At 47.4% G+C, this 14,629-nt stretch overlaps 1 pseudogene; it reads right to left on the bottom strand.

Moving 5' to 3' along the window:
• Positions 1-14,629, bottom strand: part of LOC111954591 (utrophin-like) — a 241,603-nt pseudogene that overhangs the window by 77,314 nt on the left and 149,660 nt on the right.

The following is a 14,629-nucleotide window of genomic DNA, read 5'->3' as shown; positions in this document are numbered from 1 at the left end:
GCGGTAAGCCTTAGTTTATGTAAAGCTAGGTGAAACACTGAGCTATGCTCGGTGTAGTGATGCTCTGTCAACTCCCAAAGTCACAGAGTCATAGACATGTAAGTCATGAATAATCATTAGCGGTTATGACTAAACATTTAAAAATATTAGGGAAATAGAATTAGGGAAATATCTGTGACTCAGGGAGACTTTTCCTGCATCTTCTGTGACAGTCCTTGTGGTAGACTTATCTCCAACCATTCTCCAATTGACATATTCCAAATACATTTTGCCTCTAATCCTCCCCTCAAAATGTTATATATTTTTCTCTCCTCTTCTCCTTTGCATTTCAAAAATGCAAACCCATACCACACATGTCCCGTAGAGTGTAATGTGAAGCTTAAGCTAGCTCTTATGTGTGCAGAAGAGAACGGCAGTCCAATATTATACCCTGACAGTGTTCTGGACGTCTGAGCCCACTGAAATGCCAGAGGTCAGCTGGGGGTCAACTAGGATGGCAGAGTGGCGGGTGTCGAGGTGTCCGTTTGTAACCGTTTGATTCGCTAGTGTGTCGCTTCTCCCYGGGAGGGGAGGGACGGGGGTAAGGCGTGGTTTAAACAGCGGCCATTGTGCAATCAGGCCGACGAGAAGTGGGATGAGAGAGAGAGAGGTGGGGGGGCAAGAGCCAAATGAATGTGCCAAAGCCTGATGTTGAAGTCACAGTAATATCATTACACTGTAAGTGACCTACAATTAGCCCTGTGACGGCTGTGGCAGAGTTTTGAATTCACTCAAAGGGGTCAGAAGATTTMTTGAGAGATGTTTAATCACAGACGACAACAGTGGCGATAACTGAGTGTTGCAGCTCCCGGTGGTGGCATTCATTTGAATGATATGAAAACCTCACAGTGTTTTGGATCTAAGGGAGGCTTTCAATAGGCTGATTTCTCATCCTTTCTCCCCTTCTTATAGGGTCACTCAGGATGAATGTGAGTGGGGCTCAGCTAAACCCGTGGTCAAGTTGTTGTGCTATGTAATACAGAGTCAAGAATGGTACATATGGTAAAAAGTGTGTGTGTGTGTGTTTGTGTGTGGGGGAGGGGTGGGGTGGGGTGCGGGCAAAGGGTTCAGTAGTCGGCCGCTTGAGGGCCAACACCTGTGATCACAGAAAGCTGTTGTTGATTCCATAGTTCGAAGCCTGTCCTGTCTTCCCAGCCTCTTGCTGCTTTCATCTCCGATGCTTTCCAGTGCAAAGCTCCAGGGCTAAACAAATTGCAGGTGTTCACAGGAATGCCTCCCTGTCTCACTCAGTATCTCTCACAACCTGTCTCTGTACCTCTACCTCCTTATCACCCCCTCTCCCTCTTTCATCCTCACCCCATCTCTCTCTGACTGTCATTTCCTATTAATCACTATTTTTCTCTTTCTACTCATATCCTTCTCTCTCAGTTTATTTGTCTCTCAGTAGCCCCCGTATCTCTGTCCACTTTCTCTGTCCACCTGTCTCTGTCTCTTTCTCTCTGCATGTGTCGGTCTGAAAGCCATCCTGAGTGGCTATCAGCACAAACCTCTCCCTCCCTCTCTGCTTTTTTAATGGACCAGCTGTCTGCTGCTAAGCTTGTCTGTGAATGTATTACAATGGGCAATGTGACACCTATCTTAAGCAGTAATACCGCTGCTATAGACCGACTGTAAAAGGGTCCATGAATACTTCATCATTATGACAGGTATTATGCAAATCGGAAAGACCCCCGGCAAAATGAATGAGCAACAATTGACATTGCACTTCGAATCACTTCAAATTCAATATGATGAAACTGCCACGTCCGTTTGGGACGCTCCTCTCCTGTTTCTCCTCTCATAAACAAAACAAAAACTACAACAAAGGTGCTGGGGGGCGAACAGTGGCACTGTTTCCCCAAATGAGGATTCAATCTTTAAAGGAAACTTTAGAGCATTAATAGAATCACGCACTCACAAGTCAAATTAGTTCCCATACAATAAGCATAAAGACATTTTTTTCTTATAGCATGCACAAGCAGCATGTTTTCAGTAAGTGTTACTCACTTGATGTAGTATGGAACCTTATTCTGAGAGACRGCCCTCTGCCACGGGAGCTGCACAGAGGCTGTTGAGAAAAAGGAGGAAAATACACCATGTAAATATAAAAACACGCAATATTTGCAGCACAATAATCATTTTAGTCTTTCGAGCCACACGCTTCTGCAAATATCCACTAATAGTTCCATTATGTAATTGGCTTGTTGTACAAATACGATACCCACTATGCGTGAAATTGAAAAATGTATGGGTATAACCTTTGGACAGTGAGAGTAAGTTAAGATGGCTGTATCTGTAAAAAGGTACTGCGCCGTCTAAATAACCGGTTAATGTGTTCTAACGGCATGTTATTGTTATAGACTACACAGATAAAGGGCAGAACAAACGGAGAGAAGGAAAGTGGAAGAATAGGCTGAACTTCAAAGCCAAAACACAACCATCATGAAGTGCTTTTGAGAGACAAGTCAAGAATCATATCACCTCCACCCTACCTGATACCCTAGACCCACTCCAACCGCCCCAYCAGGTCCACAGACGACGCAATCGCCATCACACTGCACACTGCCCTATCCCATCTGGACAAGAGGAATACCTATGTKAGAATGCTGTTCATTGACTACAGCAATGAACAGCTGTTCATTCGTTAGGCTCGGAACCCTGGGTCTCGARCCCGCCCTGTGCAACTGGGTCCTGGACTTRCTGACGGGCCGCCCCCAAGTGGTGAGGGTAGGAAACAACATCTCCACCACGCTGATCCTCAACACTGGGGCCCCACAAGGGTGCATTCTCAGCCCTCTCCTGTACTCCCTGTTCTACCATGACTGCATGGGCATAAACTCAATCATCAAGTTTGCAGACAACACTACAGTGGTAGGCTTGATTACCAACAACGACGAGACGGCCTACAGGGAGGAGGTGAGGGCCCTCGGAGTGTGGTGTCAGGAAAATAACCTGTCACTCAACGTCAACAAAACAAAGGAGATGATCGTGGACTTCAGGAAACAGCAGAGGGAGCATCCCCCCATCCACATCAACGGGACAGTAGTGGAGAAGTTGGAAAGTTTTAAGTTCCTCTGCGTACACATCACAGACAAACTGAAATGGTCCACCCACACAGACAGCGTGCTGAWGAAGGCGCAACAGCGCCTCTTCAACCTCAGGAAATTTGGCTTGTCACCTAAAACACAAACTTTTACAGATGCACAATCGAGAGCAAGGCTCTCCAGAGGGTAGTGAGGTCTGCACAGCGCATCACTGGGGGTAAACTACCTGCCCTCCAGGACACCTACAGCACACGATGTAACAGGAAGGCCATAAAGATCATCAAGGACAACAACCCCCCGAGCCACTGCCTGTTCCACACGCTATCACCCAGAAGGCGAGGTCAGCACAGGTTATATCTCAAGGCCATCAGATTGGTAAACAGCCATCACTAACATAGAGTGGCTGCTGCCAACATACAGACTCAAATCTCTTGCCACTCTAATACATTTAATAAATGGTTTAATAAAGGTATCACTAGTCACTTTAAATAACGCCACTTTAATKATGTCTATATATCCTACATACTCATCTCATATGTATATAGTGTATTCTATACCATCTACAGCATCTTGCCTATGCCACARGGCCATCGCTCATCCATATATGTACATATTCTTATTAATCTCTTTACATTTGTGTGTATAAGGTAGTCGTTGTGAATTTGTTAGATTACTTGTTAGATAGTACTGCACTGTCGGAACTAGAAGCACAAGCATTTCGCTACACTCGCATTAACATCTGCTAACCATGTGTATGTGACCAATAAAATTTGACTTGAAATTCGATTTGACAACCAATAGACCGACAGGACCTGAAATAAAAGCTGCCAAATGTGATGACAAGACTTTACGAGCTGTRGTAAGCCATTCACACATAGCTGCCTTTCCCTGCCTTCTATATGCCTAACCTATACACCCTCCCTGCATATTAGCTACAGTTGCAGTCAGAAGTTTACATACACTTAGGTTGGAGTCATTAAAACTAGTTTTTCAACCATTCCACAAAATTATTGTGAACAAACAACAGTTTGGTTAGGACATCTACTTTGTGCATGACAAAAGTCATTTTTCCAACAATTGTTTACAGACAGATTCTTTCACTTATAATTCACTGTATCACAATTCCAGTGGGTCAGAAGTTTACATACACTAAGTTGACTGTGCCTTTAAACAGCTTGGAAAATTCCATAAAATGATGTCATGGCTTTAGAAGCTTCTGATAGGCTAATTGACATCATTTTAGTAAATTGGAGGTGTACCTGTGGATGTATTTCAAGGTTTCAAACTCAGTGCCTCTTTTCTTGACATCAGGGAAAAATCTAAAGAAATCAGCCAAGACCTCAGAAGAAAAATTGTAGACCTCCACAAGTCTGGTTCATCCTTGGGTGAAATTTCCAAACGCCTGAAGGTACCACGTTCATCTGTACTGTATCTGTACTGTTCTGCATCTTTATGTAGAGCAACAATTATTTTTTTCAGATCCTCAGAGAGTTCTTTACCATGAMGTGCCATGTAGAACTTCCAGTGACCAGTCACAATACAGGTGAATATAACGGAGACGCTGAAAGTTGAGAAGCATGTGCAGGTGAAACATTTATTAAAACAACAAACATGAACCGAGACAACATAACAGTAGCGTCTACGCATAAACAATACTGACTGAGGAAAGAACCAAAGGGAGTCCAATCCAAGATGGCGTAGCAGTCAGACGTCTTTGTCCTGTCGTGTCCCTTGTATATATCTMTTTAKATCTTTTTCTTCGCATYGCTTTTAAAAATATTTTCCTAAACCTCAACTTCTAAATACTCTCCTGCAACCCGCCTCACCCAATGTGGCGTGGATCTGCTTTTTTCTAAAGTATTTCTATTTACTTCGGATCTGGAATCCCTCAACTGAAGCTAGCCAGCTAACTACCCTACCAGCTCTCAGTTAGCAAACCACTGCTGGCGGTCATCAGCTAACCTTTAGCTCGGAAAGCTCTCGCCAGTTCGAACAACGTGACTCAAACCAGAGCATAATGGATCTATTTCTCTCCATATCCCCGGATTCCTACTCCAAACTCGGAACATTTTCATCTGGATCTTCGCAACTAGCTAACCGCAATCCCGGGTGACCACTCCTGGCTAGCGTTTCCATCCCGGAGCAAGCACCAATTAGCCTGAAGCTAGCCTGGCCAGGGCTCCTGTGCTACCACCGAAGCCCACTCCTGGGCTACAATATCCGGACCCCTTCTATTGCCGGTACGGGGCAGGGAACCCTGCCGATCCTCTACGACTGGAATACCGACATAATCTGCCCGAGGACTCCAACAGGCCGCTCATGCGCGACGCCCGCTGAAGGCCCATTCTGCTAACCTGCTACGCCTGCTAGCTACCTAGAGCTACCTGGATCCCTACTAATTCCACGACTGACTATCGACGTCACCGCACGAAGAGGCAAAAACAGACTTACCCCCATCGCGACGTCCCCCAAAGGCTAACTTGCTAGCCCCGGTCTGCTAACTGCTAGCTGGGCCTGCCCCGGTCTGCTAACTGCTAGCTTGCTTTCCCCGGTTTGCTAACTGCTAGCTTGCCTGCCCCGGTCTACTAACTGCTAGCCCCTGCTAACTGCTTGCTTGCTAACCCGGTCTGCTAACTGCTAGCTTGCCAGCCCCGGTGTGCTAACTGCTAGCTTGTTTAGCCCCGGCCTACTAACTGTTAGCTTGTTAGCATRGGCCTGCTAACTGTCTGAATCACCGTGTCACCAGTCAGCRCAACCACTCACTGGACCCATATGTTCACTTGGCTACACATGCCTCTCTCTAATATAATATCAATACTGTCCTGGTTAGTGATTACTGTCTTATTTCACTGTAGAGCCTCTAMCCCTGKTCAATATGCCTTAACCAACCATGTTGTTCCACCTACATATGCYATGACATCACCTGGTTTAAACGTCTCTAGAGACTATATCTCTCTCATCATTACTCAATGCCTAGGTTTACCTCCAATGTACTCACATCCTACCTTACCTTTGTATGTACACTATGCCTTGAATCTATGCTATCGAGCCCAGAAACCTGCTCCTTTTACTCTCTGTTCCGAACGTGCTAGACGGCCAGTTCGTATAGCATTTAGCCGTACCCTTATCCTACTCCTCTGATCCTCTGGTGATTGTAGAGGTTAATCCAGGTCCTGCTGTGCCTAGCCCCACTCCCACTCCCCAGGTGCTCTCATTTGTTGACTTCGGTAACCGTAAAATCCTTGGTTTCATGCATGCTAACATTAGAAGCCTACTCCCTAAGTTTGTTTTACTCACTGCTTTAGAACACTCTGCCAACCCGGATGTCTTAGCCGTGTCTGAATCCTGGCTTAGGAAAACCACCAAAAAACCTGAAATCTCCATTGTCAACTATAACATTTTCCGCAAAAATAGAACTGCCAAAGGGGACGGTGTTGCAATCTACTGCAAAGATAGCCTGCAGAGTTCTGTATTACTATCCAAGTCTGTACCCAAACAATTAGAGCTTCTACTTCTAAAAATTCACCTTTCCAGAAACAAGTCTRTCACTGTTGCCSCTTGCTATAGACCTCCATCTGCCCCCAGCTGTGCCCTCGATATCATATGTGAATTGATTTCCCCCCATCTATCTTCTGAGCTCGTGCTACAAGCTGACCTAAACTGGGGCATGCTTAACACCCCGGCCATCCTACAAACTTGATGCCCTCAATCTCACACAAATTATCAATGAACCTACCAGGTACAACTCAACTGTCATCCTAACCACTTTGCCCTCCAAATACACCTCTGCTGTAAAAACTCTATTGTAAAACGCTCCCTAAAACACTTCTGCGAGCAGGCCTTTCTAATCGACCTGGCCGGGGTATCCTGGAATGACATTGATCTCATCCCGTCAGTAGATGATGCCTGGCTATTCATTAAAAGTGCCTTCCTCACCATCTTAAATAAGCATGCCCCATTCAAAAAATGTAGAACTAGGAATAGATATAGTCCTTGGTTCACTCCAGACCTGTCGGCCCTTGAACAGCACAAAAACATCCTGTGGCGTTCTGCGTTAGCATCTAATAGCCCCCGTGATATGCAACTTTTCAGGGAAGTTAGGAACAAATATACACAGGCAGTTAGGAAAGCTAAGGCTAGCCTTTTCAAACAGAAATTTGCATCCTGTAGTACTAACTCAAAAAAGTTCTGGGACACTGTAAAGTCCATGGAGAATAAGAGCACCTCCTCCCAGCTGCCCACTGCTCTGAGGCTAGGAAAGACTGTTACCACCGATAAATCCATTAATTGAGAATTTCAATAAGCATTTCTCTACAGCTGGCCATGCTTTCCACCTGGCTACCCCTACCCCGGTCAACTGCCCGGCAACCTCCACAGCAACCCGCCAAAGCCCCCACCATTTCTCATTCACCCAAATCCAGATAGCTGATGTTCTGAAAGAGCTGCAAAATCTGGACCCCTACAAAATCAGCCGGCTAGACAATCTGGACCTCTCTTTCTAAAATTATCTGCCGAAATTGTTGCAAACCCTATTTCTAGCCTGTTCAACCTCTCTTTCGTATCGTCTGAGATTCCCAAAGATTGGAAAGCTGCCGCGGTCATCCCCTCTTCAAAGGGGGTGACACTCTAGACCCAAACTGCTAAGACCTATATCTATCCTACCCTGTCTTTCTAAGGTCTTCGAAAGCCAAGTTAACAAACAGATTACAAACCATTAATCCCACCGTACCTCTCCGCTATGCAATCTGGTTTCAGAGCTGGTCAGGGGTGCACCTCACCACGCTCAAGGTCCTAAACGACATCATAACCGTCATCGATAAGAGACATTACTGCGCAGCCGTATTCATCGACCTGGCAAAGGCTTTCGACTCTGTCAACCACCACATTCTTATTGGCAGACTCACAGCCTTGTTTTCTCAAATGATTGCCTTGCCTGGTTTACCAAATATTTCTCTGATAGAGTTCAGTGTGTCAAATCGAGGGCCTGTTGTCCGGACCTCTGGCAGTCTCTATGGGGTGTCACAGGGTTCAATCTCGGGCCGACTCTCTTCTCTGTATACATCATGATGTTGCTCTTGCTGCTGGTGATTCTCTGATACACCTCTACGCAGACGACACCGTTCTGTATACTTCTGCCCCCTCTTGGACACTGTTTAACTTACCTCCAGACAAGCTTCAATGCCATACAACTCTCCTTCCTGGCTTCCAACTGCTCTTAAACGCTAGTAAAACTAAATGCGTGCTATTCATCCTATCAGTGCCCGCGCCTGCTCGCCCATCCCAGCATCACTACTCTTGGAACGGCTCTGACTTAGAATATATGGACAACTACAAATACCTAGGTGTCTGGTTAGACTGTAAACTCTCCTTCCAGACTCACATTAAGCATCTCCAATCCAAAATTAAATCTAGAATCGGCTTCCTGTATCGCAACAAAGCATCCTTCACTCATGCTGCAAAACATACCCTCGTAAAACTGACCATCCTACKGATCCTCGACTTCGGRYATGTCATCTATAAAATAGCCTCTGACACTCTACTCATCAAACTGGATGCAGTCTATCACAGTGCCATCCGTTTTGTCACCAAAGCCCCATACACTACCCACCATTGCGACCTGTACGCTCTCGTTGCTTGGCCCTCGCTTCATACTCGTCGCCAAACCCACTGGCTACAGGTTATCTACAAGTCTCTGCTAGGTYAAGCCCTGCCTTATCTCAGCTCACTGGTCACCATAGCAGCACCCACTTGTAGCACYCGCTCCAGCAGGTATATCTCACTGGTCACCCCCAAAGCCAATTCCTCCTTAGGTCATCTTCCCTTCCAGTTCTTTGCTGCCAATGACTGCAATGACCTGCAAAAATCTCTGAAGCTGGAAACACTTATCTCCTGCACTAGCTTTAAGCACCAGCTATCAGAGCAGCTCACAGATTACTGCACCTGTACATAGCCTATCTATAATTTAGCCCAAACAACTACCTCTTCCCCTAGTGTATTTATTTATTTATTTTGCTCCTTTGCACCCCATTATTTCTACTTTGCACATTCTTCCACTGCAAATCTACCATTCCAGTGTTTTACTTGCTATATTGTATTTACCTCGCCACCATGGCCTTTTTTGCCTTTACCTCCCTTATCTCACCTCATTTGCTCACATTGTATATAGACTTATTTTTTTACTGTATTATTGACTGTATGTTTTGTTTATTCCATGTGTAACTCTGTGTTGTTGTATGTGTCGAATTGCTTTGCTTTATCTTGGCCAGGTCGCAGTTGCAAATGAGAACTTGTTCTCAACTGGCCTACCTGGTTAAATAAAGGTGAAATAAATAAAGAAATAAAATATATAGGGGAGGTAATCAGGAAGGTGATGGAGTCGAGGTGAGTATCATGATGACGTGCAGGTGTGCATGATTGATGCCAGGTGTGCATAYTGATGAATCCCAGGACCGGTGGTTAGTATACCGGCGATGTCAAATGCCAGGGGGAAGGAGCGGGAGTAGACGTGACAGTATACCCCCCCTCCGACGCACGGATCCAGCCGCAGGACGACGCCGACCAGACGGTCGACGCCGACCAGAGGGACGACCCCGAGGACTTGGAGCGGGCGGCGAAGGTGGAATTCACAGATGATGTTGGGACCCAGAATGTTCTCCACCAGAACCCAACACTGCTCCTCTTGGCCATACCCCTCCCAGTCCACCAGATACTGGAGCTGACCCTCACGACGTCGAGAGTCCAGTAGGGATCTGACGGCATAGGTCGGACTCCCCTCGATATKCAGGGGGGGTGGAGGGGTGTCATGGGGGACAGCATTAGCTAGGGGACCAGGAACCACCAGCCTGAGAAGTGAGATTTTAAATGGTGAGATACATTTGTCACTCGGAACCTGTAATCTATACGTCACTTTGTTGATCCTCCGGAGAACCTTGAATGGCCCCACAAACTCTCTGCTCAGTTTCTTGCAGGGCAGGCAGAGTGGGAGGTGCCTGGTAGAGAGCCAGACACGATCCCCAGGGTGGAACACAGGGGCCGCACTGCGGTGGCCTGCTCCTTTTGATGGTGGACGGCGCACTGGAACCTCTCATCAACCGCAAGAGTGTCGGTCTGGGTCCATGGAGCCAGGGCCGGCTGAAAACCCAGAACACACTGGAAGGSGGTCAAACCAGTGGAGGAGTGACGTAGCGAATTCTGGGCATACTCTGCCCATGGAAGGAATCGAGCCCACTCTCCCTGACAGTGACTCCTCAGGAACCTCCCCAGCTCCTGGTTCCTCCTCTCCACCTGCCTGTTGGACTGAGGCCGGTACCCGTAAGTGAGGCTGACCGTGACCCTTAGCTTCTCCATAAAGGCTCRCCATACCCATGACGTGAATTAATGTCCACYGTCGGAGAAGATGTCCTCCGGAAGACCTGCTGGAATAGTGCCTCAGTGACCTGGAGAGCAGTAGGGAGACCAGAAAGAGGGATTAAACAACTGGATTTTGAAAATATATCCACAACAACCAAAATGGTGGTGAAACCGTCAGAGGGGGAAGATCAGTCACAAAGTCAATTATTAGATTGGACCAGGAACGCTAAGGCACAGGAAGGGCTTTCCCTGCTGCAGTGTTCCAGGTGAATTTGGTTTGGGCACGTACGGAACAGGAGATGACTAAACATCTTGCGCCAAGGTGGGCCACCAGTATTTCTCAGACATGGATTGGGTAGTMSGAGAAAAACCAGGATGTCCAGCGCCGACAGCTGTGTGTGCCCAGGTCAGCAGCCGGTCCCTTATCCGCATAGAAACGTAGATGCACTTGCCAGGACAGTTAGTGGGTGCAGGCTCCCTCTCCAGAGCCTGGTGGATGTCCACATCTATGTCCCAGACCACKTGGGCTACGATTCGGGAGGATGGGATTATAGATGCATTCTGGACAGGACCCTCTCCCGAATCATAGAGACGGTACAAGGCATCGGCCTTGGTGTTCTTTGAACCTGGCTGATATGCCAGRGTGAAGTCGAACCTTGTGAAGAAAAGGGCCCGTCTTGCTTGGCGAGGATTCAGCCTCCTCGATTTCTGTATGTACTCCAGGTTCCGYTGGTCGGTGAGGATGACAAATGATTCCTTGGTGCCCTCCAGCCAGTGTCTCCACTCCTCTAATGCCAACTTCACCGCCAGYAGCTCCGGATCCCAAACCCCAAAAACCGTTGTGGAACCACAGGGGATGGYGAAGCAGGTCCTTCGGCATTCGGGTAACCAGTCTGTGATTCTCATCCTTGACCATGAGATCAGGTGAGGTTATGGCATTGAAGCCAAGGGAGGCAGAGGATGATCTTGTGAACTGGAGCACTGSTAATGAAGAAGGGGATGTTCTCRTGATGAATTGACTCCACGGTGAGGGTGAGTGGTTGGGTGATGTGTGTAATTGTTCCGGATCCTAGTGCCCGACTATCAAGGGCTTGAACCGGGAAAGGAGAGGAGAGCGGGTATGAGATGTTAAGAGCGGAGGCAAGGGTCTGGTCAATAAAGTTCCCCATGGTACTGGAATCCACTAATGCTGTAGACACAGTATATGAGGGACAGTCAACTAGTGTGATGGACACCAAAAAGAGTTCAGCAGAGAGTGATGAAGATGGAATACTCACTCCTGCCCCAGGAGGCGGAAGATCACGTGACCTTCCCTCTGCTCTTGTGGATCCTGGATTAGGAGGTGCCGGACACCACTAGAGCTGGTGCCCTCCTTGACCACAATACAGACAGAGCCCCTGCTGTCTCCGTCTGTGTCGCTCCGCCGTGGGGAAGCGTGCGACTCCTACCTCCATGGGTTCAGGCTCTGATACAGAGGGAGAGAAGCAATGCGAGTACCGACGTTCCCGAAGTAGGTTATCCAGATGGATGGTCATCGCAATGAGTGCGTCCAAGGAGAGCTTGTCATCTCGACAGGCCAGTTATGTCTTGACCTCCTCGCGCAGACCTTCTGAGTAGCATACTAAGCGCTGGCTCATTCCATCCGCTGGATGCTGCTATTGTCCAGAAGGTGAGCGCCTACTTGGCAGCAGTCTGGTCCCCCTGCAGTAATTGGAGTAAGCTCTCAKCCTCTCTCTGCCCTCAAGGGGGATGATCTAAGAAACATTTCAACAGAGCCATGAACCCCTCATAAGAATCTAGCTCCTCRCCTCTCTCCCAGACGGCCACGGCCCATTCCAACGCCCGCCCAGTCAGCAGAAAAATAACCATGGCAACCMTGGACCTGTCGGTGGTGGGAGCTCCCATCTGGTGTGWAAAGTAGAGGGAGCACTGAAGTAGGAAGCCACGGCATTTAGATGGGGCCGTCATATTTATCAGGGAGGGACAAACAGGCGTCGCTGACCTGAGCGGGTTGCTYAATGGGCTGTTGTGCTGACTCGCTGGGTCGACTGGTTGTAGGGTATCCTCCGCTAGTTGATGACAARGCCTCCCGGGTATGTTCGAGACGTTGCACACTACAACGAACCTCTTCCATAGCCATACCCAGTTGTGCCAGCTGGTCATGTTGTTGACTTAGAAAGTATCCCTGCTCGTCGACTTTCTGGAGATATTCTCTTTTCCTGCTGCTTCCATTGTTTGAGTCAGTATTCTGTAACGGAGACGCTGAGAGTCGAGAAGCAGGTGAAACATTTAATAAAACAACAAACATGAACTGAGACAACATAACAGTAGCGTTATATCATTATGTGTACGCATAAACACAGGACGAATACTGACTGAGGAAAGAACCAAAGGGAGGGACAGATATAGGGGAGGTAATCAGGAAGGCGATGGAGTCCAGGTGAGTATCATGGTGACTTGCAGGTGCGTGTAAGGAATGATGCCAGGTGTGCATAATGATGGATCACAGGACCTGTGGTTAGTATAGCGGTGACGTTGAACGCCGGAGCGGGAATAGACGTGAGGGTGAATGCATATCCAATATGAGTGTGTGCGTGCATTGAGTTATTGAGCTTGTTTTGGCTGATTTCAAGGGGGTACAGATGACAAACAATCTTTTTCCCTTCCATTTGTACTGATCTTTAACCAGTAATGGCGTCTTCCCGTGGGAAGAGGGGGGTGGCCCCTCGGAGCCTATGGTTGGAGCCCTATTCACACACAGTCAGTTCGCTAAGGCAATAGATACATCTTTGGGAGCGGCGTAAGAGAGAGAGGGATTAAGTTGATGATTCAAGTTTGGGTGGCAATCAGCTTTGAAATCAGCATATTTTGCATTATGGTTTGCATATTATCACAAACAAAGGGTAGTGAATTGATGTTAGCTGCCTTCAGCTGTAAGCTAGCAAGGAAAGATAAAAAAAAGTTTGCAAACAGTAATTAACGGTTTCAACATATTTACATTGTGTGTCGCATTATTCAAGTGTGTTAACTTCTGTGCAGCATGACAGAGCTAACACGATGCAACCCAGACTCCCAGTGCAAGCTAAGCGGAGCAGGCACGGTGCATTCACGTCATAAGGGGGATATCGGCTGCGCTGATAGACAGATTTGATCCGTGAGACACATTTGACAGAAGTACCAAAAGTAAAACAAAATCTAGTACCGGACCCTTTTTCACGTTCTAGTATCTTAGTGCAGAGGTTCAGAATACCAACACTAATCAGGAGAGATTATAATAAGAATGAAATAAAGAACAGAGTAGCAGCAGCATATGATGATTGTGAAAGTATGGTGTMTATGTGTGTTGTCGGTATGCGTGTGTATTTGTGTGGGTTTGTGCGAGAGTGTCKGTGTAATGTGTGTGAGTGAGTGTATATATTGTGTATATAGAGTCTTCCGAGTGTGCATAGTCAGTGCAAGATAGGATCATTGTAGATAGTCTGGGTAACCATTTTATTAACTATTTACCAGTCTTATGTTTATTTAGCAGTCTTGTGGCTTAGAGGTAGAAGTTGTCTCGGAGCCTGTTGGTCCGAGAGCTGATGCTCTGGTACTAATTGCTGGACGGTAGCAGAGTGAACAGTATGTCTACGGCTTGGGTGGCTGAAGACTTTGGAAATTTCTTGGACCTTTCTCTGATATAGAGGTCCTGGATGGCAGGGAGCTCGGCCCCAGTGATGTACTGGGCTGTCCACACCACCCTTTGTAACGATTTGCGGTCGAGGGAAGTGCATTTGCCATACCAAGTGGTGATGCAGGCAGTCAATATGCTCTTAATGGTGAAATTGAAAAAGCTTTTGAGGATCCGAGGACCCATGCACAATCAGCTCCTTGTTCCTACTGACGTTGAAGAAGCTGTTGTCCTGACATCACACTTTCAAGGCTCTGATCTCCTCCCTGTAGACCGTCTRATCGCCATCGGTGATCAGGCCTACCACCGTTGTGTCGTCAGCAAACTTGTTGATGGTGTTGGAGTCGTGCGTGGCCATGCAGTTGTGGGTCAACAGCAGTACAGGAGAGGTCTAAGCACACACCCCTGAGGGGCACCCGTGTTGAGGGTCAGTGGGGCAGAGGTGTTGTTGCCTATCCTCACCACCTGGGGCCGACCCATCAGGATGTTCAGGATCCAGTTGCAGAGGGAGATGTTAAGTCCAAGG

This window comes from Salvelinus sp. IW2-2015, linkage group LG28 (genome assembly GCF_002910315.2).
Source record: "Salvelinus sp. IW2-2015 linkage group LG28, ASM291031v2, whole genome shotgun sequence".
In the NCBI taxonomy this organism is placed as follows: domain Eukaryota; kingdom Metazoa; phylum Chordata; class Actinopteri; order Salmoniformes; family Salmonidae; genus Salvelinus; species Salvelinus sp. IW2-2015.
Note: the sequence above shows the minus strand (reverse complement) of the source record. Positions and strands in the feature narration are given on the sequence as shown.